Below are 16019 nucleotides of genomic sequence, written 5' to 3'. Positions count from 1 at the left end.
AGTAAGCTCTTTGCGCTTAATGAAAGACTCCCATTGAGCTGGGTTTCTGATGAGGGTCTCTGCCTCCACAGATCGGAGTCGGTTTGCTTCCAAAACAATCTGTTCTTCACTGGCCTGTGGTTTCATGCCTCGTGCCAAAGCATGAAATAGGCAGCCCTTGTCCTTACTTTCAATGCTCACTGTCTGGTTGTTGATGCGTACATCATAATGTCCATCAGGGTATTGGTCACTCTTTGGTCTGTAGATCAGTGTCACGGTTTGGCTAGCGGGTTGAGTGCTTGGGCTCACCTCCTGCATTTTGACAAGTCTGCCATGGCTATGCTCTGTTAGGATGACAACCTTAGTGCCACTGGCTTCTGACAAGACTCTGATGTCAAGGATTGTACCTGCAGTCATGGATTTCTTGATGTTTTCAGCATGTAACTTTGAGTGTTCACCTGTCTCTCCTGAATTTGGTTTTATTGGCATGTGAGCGATGTATGTGTTGTTCTGTCCAGCTCTGAGTTTTTCCTCTGTTCTGTCACTCTTTAAGACAGTTCTGGCTTTCTGGCTGATGAAGCCATTTACTTTGTTTTGAACATAAGAAAAAATGTGAGTGGAGAACGTCTGGTGGAACACTTCTACCAAAGCATCAGCCAATAAAGGGCTGATTGCGTTTGCTAATTCCTGGTTGAATTCTTTCAGCATATTAGTGTCTGAAGCAGAGAGCTCCTGTACATCCACTTTGTCTCCTTTTTGTTTTTTAAATTTATTCAGCTCTTTATGAAGGTTTGAGAAAAACTCGCTGGAGAGGGTTGTCACTGCATGGATGGCTACTCCTGCTAGTACCGCCAACTGGGTAGCTTTAATAGCTATCAGAATTGCTTTGACCTTTCCATTTGTGGTACTTGACCTTGCACTGTCCATCACTGTTAAGATGGATGAGTTAAGCTGTTTCTGCCAGCTGAGGTCTGCGTAGAACGGCTGTAAAGCAGTGCTGCTTAACTCTTTGAAAATGGCCAACAGTTGAGTCTTTCTTTTCTCGTCCTGCAGGAGGTCACGGAGTTGCTCTTTATCTTCAATGTGTGAGAGGATAATAGAGTCTACTAATGAAGCCATGGGCTCTTTTCCCATTGTGGATTTCACCTCATCAGTAATTCCTTCTTTCACCTTGTCTTTGATGCTGTTCAGTATTTCTGTCAGTATTTTCTCTTCTGCCTTTCCTATTCCATACATAATGACTTTCTCAGCTACTGTTTTAGCAGTGAGTTTTACTGCATTCTTCATATTCGCCTTTGTGACAACGCTGCAGCTCTCTTTAAACTTATTAGAGAGAAACTTTGGCAATGATTTCCCCTGTTTGAATAATCGTTTAATTAATATTTTAGAAGCTTTGAATCCCTTTGCAATCAGTTTTCCAACTCCAAATGCAATAAGAGATACACCAATAGAAATAGCCTTCTCTATAGCCCATGATTTCCAGCTGAATTCTCCTGTCACCATGGACTCTATGCCAGTGATGCAGTCTGATATTCCTTCAGAGATGAGTCCCATGCCAACTTGAGCCAATGCACCAAACGTAAATGCAGTGAGCAATGCTCCTGCAATAATTTGTAAAATTCCAAGAAAGAACACCACCAAAGCTTCCCATGGGAAACGAGGTTCCTCTTCCACAGAAAATACATATTTCAGACCTTGGCAGTAGAGGTTGTAGGCTTCGACCTGGAGATCTTCTGCAGAACTTGACACCAGGGAGAAAATTGGTGATTTTTTAGCCATTGCTTTCCCCTCCTTTTCCTTTATTTCATCTATCTTTTGGATCGCCTCACTAATGTTTTTGTCAAAGTAACTGAGCATGCTGCCCTTTGTTGTTAGCTGTTTTTCAAGACTGGATGTGTTACTATTGCCTGATGCTGCAGAGGACATTTTTACAAACTGAAGACAGAGCACATATTCCTCACTGAGATACTTAAGAGACTCCTGTGCCTTCATTAGGTCATCTTTAGCCTTAGTGAGGTGATCTGCGTCCTTCTTCTGTATAGTGCAGTAGGCATGGTTGTAGAAGGCTATGGCTGCCCAACTTTCATCTTGTTTCATGGCCTTTTCAAAAAGCCTGGTGCTGATGTCCCATTTGTCCCGTCCTTCCCTTTTAATGTCATTCAGCGCAATATTTCCAAATTTGATGTAGTGATAAATGCTAGAACACGGTGAAGTCTGATGTTCACACTGAAATTTTGCAGATGCAATGTCAGCCTTTAAACTCTTTTCCAATTCATTTCCCTTCAGCTGCTCAATTTCTTTTGATTTAATTTGCAACCATATCCCCCAGAACTCATTCATGATCCCAACCACTGCTCTTCTCTCATCTATATCTGTGTTCTGTGTATAAATAGCTTTTAGAGTTTTGCAGTATATTGAAAACAGGTCTTCCCTCAGTTTCATCTCAGCAACATCGTTCATCATGTCATTATTCTTTTCTGCTGCAAGTCTATCCCTTCTGCTCTTAGCTTCCTCCAGAGAGGACACAGTGCTGAAAGACTGCTGCAGGTGTTCAATGGACATGATGACTTGAGCAGATCCAGGTTTACCTTTGCGAGCGGTCCGACCAAAAGCCTGAAGTTCTACTCTTGTGTTCTCAGAAAGAAACGAGAGTATCACAAATAATCCTCCACTATTGTTCACCTCTTTGGACACTTTTATGTCTGTGCCACGCCCAGCAAGGTTTGTAGCAACAATGACATCTCCAGGAAGCAGTTCTTCATCTATTTTGCTTAAACTGTCTTTGTCACTGCGACAATAGAGAATGATTTGACCTGGGATGCTGCTTTTCAGCTCTTCGTAGATCTCTTTGGCTTTGTTGATAGTTTCACAGATCACCAGGGCGGCTCGTCCACCTCTGTATGAGTTTGGGCAAATCTGGGCCATAACCACATGTTTAATTTCAGATTTCCACTCTTCAGCTGAGGTCTTCAGAGTACCTTTGATCTCAAACAACTTTTTCCGGTTGAACGTTGGCATTTTGCAGACAGAAAGATTTGGATATAGGGCTTGCAAAAACAGAATCTCTGTTGTGCTCCCAAGTGTCCCTGTTGTACCATATATTTTTCCATCATACATTTTAAAGAAGGAGATGTTAGAAATGTAATTTGTCACTGTTGAAATTGTGCTCAGTTTGATTTGGTGTTTAATCTCAACAAACTGCTGCAGACCATCGCCCCATTTCTTATTCAGTTCTACAATACCAGTGGAACTGAAATCCACTGGACAGACACTGTCATTTTCAACAACATATTCTCGTCCTTGCTGCAGCTGCTTTGCCAGAAAGGCATTCTCAACCCACACTGGTATTTTGCTCTCTATCAGATTCTTCAGAAATCCAGGAACGCTGATTTTGTCTTTAACGTTTGCACACGGAGTGTACTGAATCTTCTCTGAGATTATTTCAGCAATGGGCTTGATAAGAAGTTCTTCTGAATCATAAAGAGCGCAACACAAGCCTTCCTCCAAGACAAGAAATGTAACCTCTGGAATATCCTGGTTGTTGTACGGGCTGCTCTTTCTCAGACAGAGCAATCCCTTGTCGTCCAAAGTGTAAACAGTGAAACCATATGGGACATATTGCTCAAGTTCTTGGAAAAATTCTACCACTGCATCCTGACTCACAGATTTCAGTTTTGTAAGAAGTTCATCATTTTCACTTTTGAGGATATCTTCTGTAAATCCTTTTGGTACAGTGTTGGATTCTTCAGCAATGAGTAAAATGTCCGTTGGAGCCTTTATTTCACTTTCGTCTGTGTCCATTGAGTCAAAGATGGCCTTGAAGAATGAAGCAGGAGGACCCTGTAAAAATGTCCGGTGTCCTGTAGACAGGAAACCATACTGGCTGACATGGCCCCAGATCATAGCCAGAACAACATTCAGGTGTTGCATGGAGACCATGGGGCTGGACAGGTAGGTCAGCTGCACTCCCTGATCCAGCAGCAGTGAGTCCACTTCATCGATTATGATGCACTGATAGCTGCGATCAGGCCTCACATCCTTCATCTCAAATATCTGGCGAAGGTGATCTGCAGCGAAGGCTTCGATGGTTCCATAGACCACGTCCTTCTTGTAGCATTCCTGTCGATCCTCATCTTCGGTTTTATTTGTGTTTGTGTCAACTGTAATTCCAAAGTTCTTGTAGAATTGGGTCCATTCTTCTGCATCTCTTTGACATAACACAGAAGAGCTGGACACTATGTCTACTTTTTCACCCTTAAGCACACGCAGAACTGCAAACATTGCTATGACACAAGACTTTCCTTCTCCAGTGCCCATTTCCAGGAGTTTACCAGTGTCAGACAAGGCCAAGAGGCACCAGCTTATCATCTGAGAGGCTCTGGGCCACCACTTCCCTTCAAACTTGTGCAGGTGTACAGCATTGCATAAGACTGCCAGGATCTCCTGAAGGTCTTCTGTGTCCATGTTGTGACTCAGATTCTTTGCTCGTTGTACAACGTTGTGGTTTTTGATTTCACCACTATTGATCAGGTCTGTTACATGAGTTACTATATTGTATGATTTTGTCAATGTCTGTTCATCAATGTCTTTCATCTGCCGTATTTCATCGATAAGAGTGTCAATGCTTTTTATTTTCTCATCTTTCAGGCTGTTTTCTAAATGCTGGATCAGCTTCTCACTACCATGTGAATCTAAGAGGTTGAGGAGAGATTGATGGTTCTCATCTGTCCACTTGGAGGAAACCTGATATGTTGCCATCAAATGTAAAATCTTCATGATGGAAATGCAGCCCTTGTCATAATGGTGGTCATTTAGAGCTCCAAGCAGGTCCAAGGCCTCTGGTGCTGACCAAAGTCTTTGTGCTACAAAACCTGAAACCATCTGGAAGAGGTCTTTGTTTTTTTCTTTTGAGTCCTGGAATTTCTCCACACAGGCAAATAAAATCTCCAAACACCATTTGCCTGCAGGAGAAGTCGTATTTCTCTCTGCTTCTGTTTCTCCAGCAAGAAATATCAGGAGATTCTCAAGAAAGGTCAGAATGAAGATCTGGTTAGAAGGCAGTTCCTTTCCATTCATTTTCTTTGAAATGGAGATGATTTTATTGCCAGTGTTTGTGTCTTTGTTTGGGTTGGTGTTGAGCACCTGGAAAATGGCCTTAATGAACCTGCATCTCAGTTCCACAGGTTCATTGTGAAATTTACTCATGAGGTTTTTTAAGACCTCTGCAGCAAACACCAGGGAATCATCGTCCTCGAGCCTTGAAAGTTTCATATTGTGGGAAGCACTAAGACTTTTTTCTTCAATGAGAAATCCACGACTAAGCTGGGCCTTCCCTGTTTCCATCACCTCTATGCCATGTAGAATGTAATCAGACACAAAGTCATCCATAGTACCATACACAATGTCTGTTTCATAGACCTCCTTGTATGAGGCATTAGTTTTCTTCATGTTTGTGTTGACAGACATTTCAAGGTACTTGTAGAAGTCAGACCATTCCTTTGTTTGCTCCTGTGAGTGAACATCAGAGCTCAGCACAATGTTTATCTTGTTTCCTATGAAGACTTGTGATGCTGCAAACATGGCTGTGACACACTGGTCTATATCAGTACCGACCACTTGTAGCACTCCACTTTTCTCAAACAGAATCAATGCACACCACTGCAGCATCTGCCTCACTCTAGGCCACCAGCCTTTTGTGTCAAAAACTGCTTTGCAGAGCTGAGACAGTAGGCTCTGTATCTGGCTTTCATCCAATGTTACACATTTCGAGGAATCTTTCAGAAATGGTGAATCTTTTGGTGCTTTTTCTGAATATTGCAGGACACCAATTGTAATGTTTTTTATCATTTCAATCGAAGAATCATTCAAATTCCAAAACATTTTTAATTCTTCCAGAGCTACATCTAGACGGCTGTCATCTTTCTCTCTCTCTCTGAGAGTCTTTTGGAAATCCTGATAGAATTTCTCAGGGCCATCAAAGTCAAGTGTCTGAATGAGAGAGCGTCCAGATTCATCTTTCCACTCAGGTGATATGTCATACACTTGGACCAACATAAGGATTTCGTTTATAGGACCGTCCTCTCTGTATTTCTGTGACAGTGCTTGTAGCAGATTCAGGGCCTCTGCTGGGGTCCATTGGTTTGTTTGTACGAGTTTGAGGAGCATTTCAGTGGATGCTGAGTAGGTTTCTTTTCCATTCAGATGTGTGAGTGTGGATAAAAGGAGTTTCAAGCACTGGATTTCCATCTTTAAAATAAACACTGAGACTCTTCCAACTGCTTCCTGTAAAGATGATGTGAGTGTGCTCAGGAATTCTATAAGAAAGAGTTGCTCAGAGGAAAGCTCATCTTCAGCCCATTGTTTGGCTATGAGCACTGCATCAGTGTCAGAGCTACCGTCATTGAAAAAGTGCATCAGAGTCAGATACAGAGCTTGAGTCAACAGGAAACTCTGACAAACATCACTTGCTGATTGGTTGATTGACTCCACCAGGGACTGCAGGTGATTGGAGATGGTTTCTTGGGAACTTTCCTCAGATCTTTCCAGGGACAGGGAGCACAGCTCTGTGATGAACACCTGAGTGTGCTGCAGTGTGCAGAGAGATGGGATGGCACTAATCCATTCATCAAACAGAAGTTTGTCCAAGGCTGAGAGGATTTCTCTCATTTCATCAACTGTCAGCTGAGTGAGACTGAGATTTTGAAGTGGGATGCTGCATTTCATAGAGAGGATCTCTAGAAGCTCATCACTGTCTGATTCATCACTATCTTCAAACTCATCCAAATGTTTTATTAGAACATCTTGCTTATATTCATATTCTTCTGAAATGTCACTGCTTAGTTTCTCATGCTGCTGTTTGGCTCGTTGCTGTGATTCTTGTAGTCTTTGATTTAGTTTTTCTTGTCTCTCCTCTTCTCTCCTCCTCTCCTCCTCTCTCCTCCTTTCCTCTTCTCTTCTCTCCTCCTCTCTCCTCCTCCTTTCCTCTTCTCTTCTCCTCTCCTCTCTCCTCCTCCTTTCCTCTTCTCTTCTCCTCTCCTCCTCTCTCCTCCTTCTCTCCTCTTCTCTTCTCCTCTCCTCCTCTCTCCTCCTTCTCTCCTCTTCTCTTCTCCTCTCCTCCTCTCTCCTCCTTCTCTCCTCTTCTCTTCTCCTCTCCTCCTCTCTCTTCATTTTCTCCTGATCCCTGATCGGCTTGTTAAAGCAGTATTCACACTCGTACATATTATCGCAGCCAACTGGTCTGTAGTATTCACCTCCATTGTACACATATACATACTGTCCATGAATAGTACTTTTGTAATAGTCATCAAAGGACCTACATGGAGGCAGGACTTTATGACACTTGCAGCATCTCAGGCTGTTGCCCATGTTACTTTCTGATGGTGCATTTCCCATTTTTGATGATTTGAATTTGAGGTGCTGATTTTTATGTGCAACCTGTGTTTTCCTGAAAGACAAATGTATAAATATATAAATCATACTATGATATAATTAAAAAGCAGAGGAGCCTTCCAAAGAAATAAGGCAACACATATGCAACAATGACAGTCCATATAAGTATATCCATATTCAGTAATCGATCATACACACTGATAGTAAACAGACAAGTCTGCCACATTGGACCGACCATTTCTGCATTCCTGACAGACCATTTATAACGTCCCTCATTCATCCCCCAGGCCATTCACATTCTTTCCATGCAATTCGTCAGTGGTTGTTAGTTTCATATTTATTTTTCTTCTACATTGGTTTAACTGTTTTGAGTCAGTATTTTCACACAGATACGTGTTGTAGAGATCATGGTATTTGCTTAATGGTCTTTCATAAGATATAAAGAAAGACCGATAGCTTCCACTTCAGTAACATGATTGAATACTTCCTACTCTATGGCGCTCTCAGGGTCAGTCTCCATTCCATTCAGACTCTACAAAAGAAACCATCAAAGGTCTGAAGAACAGCTACCACTTTCTTCTGACAAGCTGAAAATCTGGACTCTGCACTTTCAGCTACACCCCCATCTTATGTGGCCACTGAGCATTCATGATTTGAAGATCACATGACATGAACATGGGAAGGATGATCAACTCATATATGAGAAAAGGAGGTTAGGCCTCCTTTAATGTCTGAACAGCATAGTAACTGCTTGTATGGCCATGGGATACTCAAGTTGTCTATCTCTGCCACCTCAGAGGAATTCATACGTGCCAAAGTGAGACTAGATATGAGTCCAGTCATGTTACGTCTTTAACAAGGCTAGTCAAGCCTTGTTAGCCTTAGCACCTAGAATTGTTAAGAACTGCTGTTCCATGCTGAACAACCTGAATACTGTTGCTTACTATGAAAGCCAAGAGTTTGCATTAAGTTTCCTTTCCTCTTCTCTCTTTATTTCCTCACTCATACAACTCGTTGTACCAAACTGGTCTGTAGTATTCACCTCCATTGAACACATGTACTTTCCGGCCATGAACAATACTTTGGTGTAAATCATCATAGGACCTGCATGAAGGTAGGACTTTATGACAATTGCAGCATCTCAGGCTGTCGCCCATGTTACTTTCTTTTAGTAAATTGTTCCCCATCTTTGATTAACTGGTGTTTTTCATTTGCAACCTGTGATAAAAACATTAATTAGAATGACTAGTCATTCTAATGTTATATTTTTTTCACCGGCATCATGTCATAAGACATGCCACAATGTTGGTTAATGTCGTATAAAACTAGAAACATAAATCCAGTCAACAAAGATAAGTCATTTTGAGTGGGAATTTGTTCCAAATCTTGTCTAATATGTTTACACAAGATTTTAAGTAAAAGTCAACAACTGCTAAAATAATAATACACAATCCCTTCAGGCACTGAATCAAAAGAAAAATGAGAATTAGGGTAATGAATTCATTGTTTCACTATTCCCATAAATGCCAGAGTGGCATATGGACTTTCTGGAGTATTTAGTTGGCCGCCTTCAGCTTGTGCAAAATGCAGCTGCCCGCCTTTTAACTCGCACTAAAAGAAGAGATCACATCGCTCCTATCCTCTATTCCCTCCATTGGCTCTCGGTTCATTTTAGAATTGATTTTAAACTTTCAATGTTTGTTTTTAAAGCTCTTAACAGCCTCGCCCCATCTTACTTGTCTGAGATGCTGACCATTCGTGAGTACGGTAGAACTTTGAGGTTGTCAAATCGACTCATGCTGGAAGTGCCCAGGTCAAAACTTAAACGCTGGGGTGACTGAGCCTTTTCAGTTGCTGCACCTAGGCTCTGGAATAAGCTCCCCAGTGACATGCGTATCATTACTGACCTGGGCCTATTCAAATCAAGACTTACAACGCATCTTTTTAAAATGGCTTTTAGTACCCAGTAGTGTGGTGACACTTTTATATTTATTTTATTATTATATTTATTCTATTTTTATTTTATTTTTTATCCTCTCATTTATTGTTTTTAGTTTTTTTTTTTTTAGTTTTGTTTTACTAATGTACTGTTTTCCGGTGTGTTGTTTTTAATCGTTGTCTAATCTTTTGTAAAGCACCTTGGTTCACCTGTGGGTCGATGTAAGGTGCTATATAAATAAAGTACATTTACATTTACATACAAATTAGGTGGGAAGAATGCGGCATTTGAAGGCACATCACCCTGCTGTTATGCTGCCTCCATCACGGTAAGTAAACCAACTATGAAGTTAATTAAGTCTCATCTAAGTACTTTTCTTAAAGTTGCTGTTTTGAACTACATGAAGTTATTGCCCTCTGCTGAATTTTTACTGACACATATTTAAACAGTCAACAGTAAAATGTATAATAGATCAGCATTTAGCAAACTAAAATTACCCATAAATGTAGTTGCTGGAATCAATACTTTTTGTGTATGGTACCTCTTTTATCTATCTGTATATCAGGATATATCAGAATTGGATATGTGCTAAGAGTGCAGTGTTGATACAGAGTGTTACCTGGATTAAAATTTCTGCTACATATATAGGCTTAATTAAATTTGTCTAAAGTGAGAAAATTCTGATTACTATTTTGTCTAAAGATAGTAAAATAGTAAGTTGCAAAATAGTAAGTTGCAGTTTGACTAAAAATAATAATTAAAATTTGACAAAAATGCAATGACTTTTTGTCAACTGATACTAGATTATGAAAGACCAAAATGACTAAAATGTGACTAAGGCTAATAAGCATTTTCATCTGGAGACAAAGACTAAATAAAAATGAACACTACCACCAACTCCATCCTCCAAAATGATCATACAGTTAAATTACCACCTTTCTTACTCTGTTTCAATATAAACTGGAATCAATATTTTCAACACAACAGTCATGAAGGGAGATTTAGTGCAGGGTTGTTACATTAGAATGCCACAATTTTCACTTTTGTGCCATTTTATCAAGTGAATGCATATCCACTTGTGGTAATACAAACATACAAACTATTTCACCAAGCAATCACTTCATTTAAGGGTGGAGTGTAGATATCTCAACAGGTGTGCAGTTATCTAACTTGAATGTTTACAGAATTTGACAAAAACTTCAACCACAGATCCAAAAAAAATTTAAAGAATAGATCCGTGGTGACCCATTTGTGAATGTCCTGTCAGATAGTCTATGCAGGTCAGGAAGAAATCCTCAAATCCTCTGACATAATATGCACTGTTAACTCAATTGTCATAGTTCTACTAAAGGAGATTTCTGCAATATATATCAATAAAAATAAAACTGAGAAATAGAGTGGGCATAACATGCTTTAAATTTCACCGTCTTCAATTAAGGCCACAATGGCACTGTCAAGCTGCACATGTAATAATACATAATATATTACAAAATATTAGACATTTGAGATAATTTGTTCCCACATCTAATCTGAACTCCACTGAGTACCTTTACCCAATGCAGGATTTTGAGAGAACAGGTTTCAGCTTACCGTTATCCTAGTTTTGCCGGCAGTGATGTGGTCTGTATCATCTGAGGCTCCGACTTCAGGGTCCGTGGTCCCTCTGTCAGGTGTCTAGATGAAGTTGATGGGGACATCTCTTTTACTACTAATCTAAGTTACATGGAGTACTTAAACATAGAATGAACACTTCAAATCAAAGCAATAGTAACCAAGAGAGAGTTTGGTCTACCATTAGACTTACCTGAGCTTCCACAGAGTCTGCAATAAGCTGTTGTTTGTGAGAGCAACTGAAAACGTATGCATGTGCACAAACTCTTATAGTATGGACAGTCCACCCCATGTGCGTCAACTTCTTCTGCTTTTCCTTATTTGCCTATGTTACAGGTGCTGTCCATTTAGTTGTTAACCTTAATTGTGGGTAATAATATCCTCCTGCTTTACAAGTCAGCTGCCCCGATGCAGTTCCTATCTTGCTGTTTTGCAAGTCTTTAGTCAATTCCAAACTGGGAATGGTTTTCTTAATTATTGCACATTTATGTGAGCTCTTTTTGATGTCCTGTCATGACCATGCCACGTGCTGTACATCCTTCTTTTGTTCATAGGCACCTAGTACTTCAACAAGATGATGAAGTCATGTTCTATAGAAGACAGTTAAGTTAAGACAGTTAAGTTATTTTTCATTATCAATGGATGAAGGCAGTGCAACCACTGCTAGATCACTGAACAGAGAAGTCCAGTGGTGTTGCCATGATAGCTGTGTGGCCAAGACGGTGTTGTGAAAGGTGAAACTAAATGAAGTTGTTTTGTGAATCGAGTAAACACAAAACAACCTGTTTTGAAAATATGCATCTACAAAAAGGTATACTAAACATGTGTAGTGTAGACTTATGTAGCATAGTATGAAATGCTTAAAATCAGAATGGAAGAACAGAGAAGCAGAGAGGGATGAAGGTCTGGAGGATCTCTGCACCAACACAACACAGCTGCTATAAGACTCGCAAAGCGTGCTCATGGGCAAAAAGTGCAGGACTTTTTCAACGACACAACAAACACCAGAGGAATGTGGCAGGGCATCCAAGTCATCACGGATTACAAAACCCCACCCCCCTCCTGTGAGAATGATATCAGCCTCCTCAACAACTTAATAACTACTTTGGCAGGTTTGAGGCACTCAACAACACCATAGGAAAAAAATCAGTTCCTGGACCAGATGAGCGGTTACTCTGCCTGGACCCAGCTGATGTCTGAAGAACCCTGAGGAAGGTCAACATCCGGAAAGCAGTGGGCCCAGACAACATACCAGGAAAGGTGCTTAAGGAATGTGCTGACCAGTTGGCTGGGGTTCTCACAGACATTTTTAACACCTCGCTGCACCAGGCTGTGGTACCAACCTGTTTTAAGACTGCCACAATCGTACCCGTACCCAAAAGAAACACAACCTCCTCCCTCAATGATTACCGCCCAATCGCACTCACCCCCATCATGATGAAGTGCTTTGAGAGGCCGGTAAAGGACCACATTATCTACAGACTCCCCCCAACATTCAACCCGTACCAGTTTGCTTATCATCCCAACCTCTCCACAGAGGACGCCATCTCCTCTGCACTCCATCAGAGCATGGAGCATCTGGAAGGGAGAAATACACGTGTGGATGCTGTTTCTGGACTTCAGCTACACGTTCAACACTATCATCCCACAGCACCTGATAAACAAACTGGCCACCCTTGGATTCAGCACCCACCTGTGTAACTGGCTGCTGGACTTCCTCACCAACAGACCTCAGTGTGCGCAGGTGGGAAAAAACGTCTCCAGTGTCATCTCCCTGAGCACTGGTTACCCCCAGGGCTGCGTCCTGAGTCCACTGCTGTTTACACTGATGACCCACAACTGCTGTGCTAGGTTCACTACTAACCACATCGTGAAGTTTGCAGACGACACGACAGTAGTGGGCCTCATCAGCAACAACAATGACCAGGCTTACAGAGAGGAGGTGAAACATGTGGTGGACTGGTGTGAGATCAACAACTTAATCCTGAATGTTGCAAAAACAAAAGAGATCATCGTGGACTTCAGGAAGAACCAGCCCAGCCACACTTTGGGAAAAGTTCCTCAGATGGTAAAAACAAGTTTGGACTGTCTTAGGTCAGAATCATATCAGACACCGAGGTTTTCTACAACAATACTCATGTTGCTTCAGAGGGAACCAGCCGAGGGTAGAACTTCCTTTGGCTGCTGTTGAGGTCCAATAACAATGTTTTCAGTTTTGTCTGAGTTTAACTGCAGGAAGTTGTTGTTCATCCAGTTTTTGATGTCGTATAGACAATTGTTAAATGTACTCAGGGTTCACATGTCTGATGTGTTAAAAGACACTGTGGAGCATCAAATCTGCAAGGATATACAGTGTAACAGGCAAAGAAGACAGACACACATCATTCGCATCTCATTGCTTTCCTACCACCACTTTTCTGTCCCTCGTCACATCATATGTTAATGTATATGTATAAACATCAGGATTGTTTTATTTTTAGTTTTCAAGGGAAAAAGAAAAAAACATTTTCTGGGTTCACTTTTCTCAGTGAACTATTTTTGTCTTGCGCAGGGGAGAATGAAATTGTCTTCCAGTTGGCAAACCCTCGACACCATACCTGCGAGTTATGTGTCCCGAAGGAAGCATGTACAAAGAAAATAAAATTGGTCCTAAAACTGAGTCCTGAGGAATACAATCCATCATATTACACACAGATGATTTGAAATTATTCACAGGACCATAAAACCTTCTATCTAATAAACATGAGGAGAACCAGTCATAACAGAGTATATCCACGGTTTCTCACCTGGGGTCTGGGGTCCCAGGAGAGCTTTGTCTGATCAGCGGTTGTGATGTTGTGAAAATTAGATTTGCACATGTGAAATCATGATAATGTCAACATACAAAAGCACAAGCACTTCAGACGAGGCAAATATGACTTACCTGTTTTGCAAGGTAAATGAGGAATGAGCATGTGGAACAGTGCTTCACCTAAATGTTTCCTAAAAAGGAAAACAGTGGTTTAACAACCTGTGAACGGTTAATGCAAGAGTACACAATATCGTCAGACCTTTTATGTTTAATATGAGATCAAGAATTAACATAAAAGTTTATGGCATGTGTCACTAAGTAGACCTAGACAGTCTGCAGTATGCAGCCATGTTCTGCTAATGTGCTCATGTTTTTGTATTTGATAAACAAAGAAAATAACTATAGGAATTATTATAAAACAATTAATAGTTCATTTATGTTCACTGCCACGGTACAGTAGCTGTGTTTTTAGCTGACCTGCCACCTAGAATAACTTTTGGTATTCTAGGAGTTATGTTATAAGATATTTAGCTTTATTCAGACATTTATTCTAATGTTACCAGCATAGCATTTATCTTTTGTGGTATAATGTGTTGTGTTTGTAAACTATTATTTAAAATCCTCTCAGTTTAAATCAGTCTTTATTCTTATCATGTGCCAGGTCAGGTGTGTCGACTGTTTCCTGTATTACCTCTGTCACTCTGCAGTTTTAACAGGTGGCATATAAGAGATATGACAGTCAAAGTCAAAGAGGTTTTTTATTGTCATTTCAGCCATATACAGTAGGTGTAGTACATAATGAGATGCGAGGACATTACTTCAGGAACAGGAAGCTACGTTAAAACATAGGACTAAGTACAATACAAGGATTATATCTCTTGTCTGGCCTGGGAACGCCTGGGGGTTCCTCTGGAGGAGCTGGCTGAAGTGGCTGGGGAGAGGGCAGTCTGGGCTTCCCTGCTTAAGCTGCTGCCCCCGTGACCCGGACCTGGATAAGCGGAAGAAGACGAGACGAGACAATACAAGGGACTGAGCATAAAGTGCACGTGTGCAAGCTTATCTGGAAAATACAATACCGTGCAACAGTACGAACAGTGCAAATGGTGCAAACATTGTAGACATTGCAAAGATAATACAACAGAGACAGTGCAAAACACTTAGGAGACAATGCACCTAGAAAAAGACATTACACAGAACAGAGAGCAGACTGACAGAGTATGAGTTAGGGTGGTTGTAAATATTTTACTGATTAGCAGCATAATGTGTGCAAAGGATGCAAGTATGTGTGCAGAGTAGCTCTGAAAGGTTATGAGTATATATACAGTAGTGTTAAACATACAAAACCGGCCCGCCAGAGGATTTAATCTGGCCTGCATCTTGAATTTGCAAAGGTCAAAATGCGGAAATTACATAGAAGACTACTGGTATCTGGGAAGGTTCATTAAGTATATGGAATGTCCCATGTTTAACATGGTTCCTGAACGCACCATAGTCTTGTTTTGTAAATGGTATGGACAGGTGTCAATCTGTTTGATTAGCCAGTTAGTGATATTCAAGTTAACCTACAGGACTTCCAAGTGAGTGGGACCGAGAGGAGAGAAACAGAGCGAGAAAGAAAGTCACTGCTAAAACGTAGTTGAGAAAGCTATAGTGCTTTAAGTTTGTGTGATTTAGTTACGTGCCTGACTTCATGATTTAGTCCATTTGTTTGCTGGAGAGACTGGACGCTCAGTGGGAATTCTACTTAATTGATGCTAAACCGTGACCACACTGCAGATTGTTGCTAGCTAGCTCCTTGTGCTAGAAGTATGAGAGACTTTTATTTGGGAGACACTTGCTGCACCAAGCTGCTGAGAACCTACTGGATGTTTACGAACGTGGATGGAGTCTGAGGACGTGTTTCTTCACCACAGTGGCCGGACACTGCTGAAGGAGGGTTTTTGCCAAACTACATCTAATAGCATCCTGCATAACAGGAACTGTGAGTACTGTTAAGACACTGAACTGGATTCAAATGAACACTAATATGTGCGCCAACGGTTTGGTACCATAGACTAATTAACTAAGACTCTTTTCAAAATACTTTTTGAAGAGTCTTCATCTTAGTGAATTAAATATTGACAAATTTCAAGACCTGGAGGATTTCTTTTACATTTTAGTGTGCCATGCACTTATTAGGAACATTTTAAGTGTAGCCAGGTGGTAAATGTTTATAGTGTTTGACAATATGTTTTGTTTTCTTTTGTTCTCTCTTTTTTTTTATGGCATATTTCAAGGTTGAAAGTACACAGTACAAAGGAATTTCATTTA

General features: G+C 40.9%; 1 pseudogene across 1 annotated transcript; it reads right to left on the bottom strand.

Annotated features, from left to right (window-relative positions):
• Window positions 1–1784: 1784 nt before the first annotated feature.
• LOC311490117 (protein translocase subunit SecA-like) lies at window positions 1785–4791 on the bottom strand (annotated as a pseudogene). Its single transcript has one exon. The product of its transcript is annotated as a protein translocase subunit SecA-like (transcript).
• Window positions 4792–16019: the final 11228 nt, after the last annotated feature.

The sequence above is a fragment of the Chelon labrosus genome, assembly GCF_963514085.1.
Source record: "Chelon labrosus genome assembly, chromosome: 6".
NCBI classification, from domain to species: Eukaryota; Metazoa; Chordata; class Actinopteri; order Mugiliformes; family Mugilidae; genus Chelon; species Chelon labrosus.
This window is presented reverse-complemented; position numbering and strand designations above follow the sequence as displayed.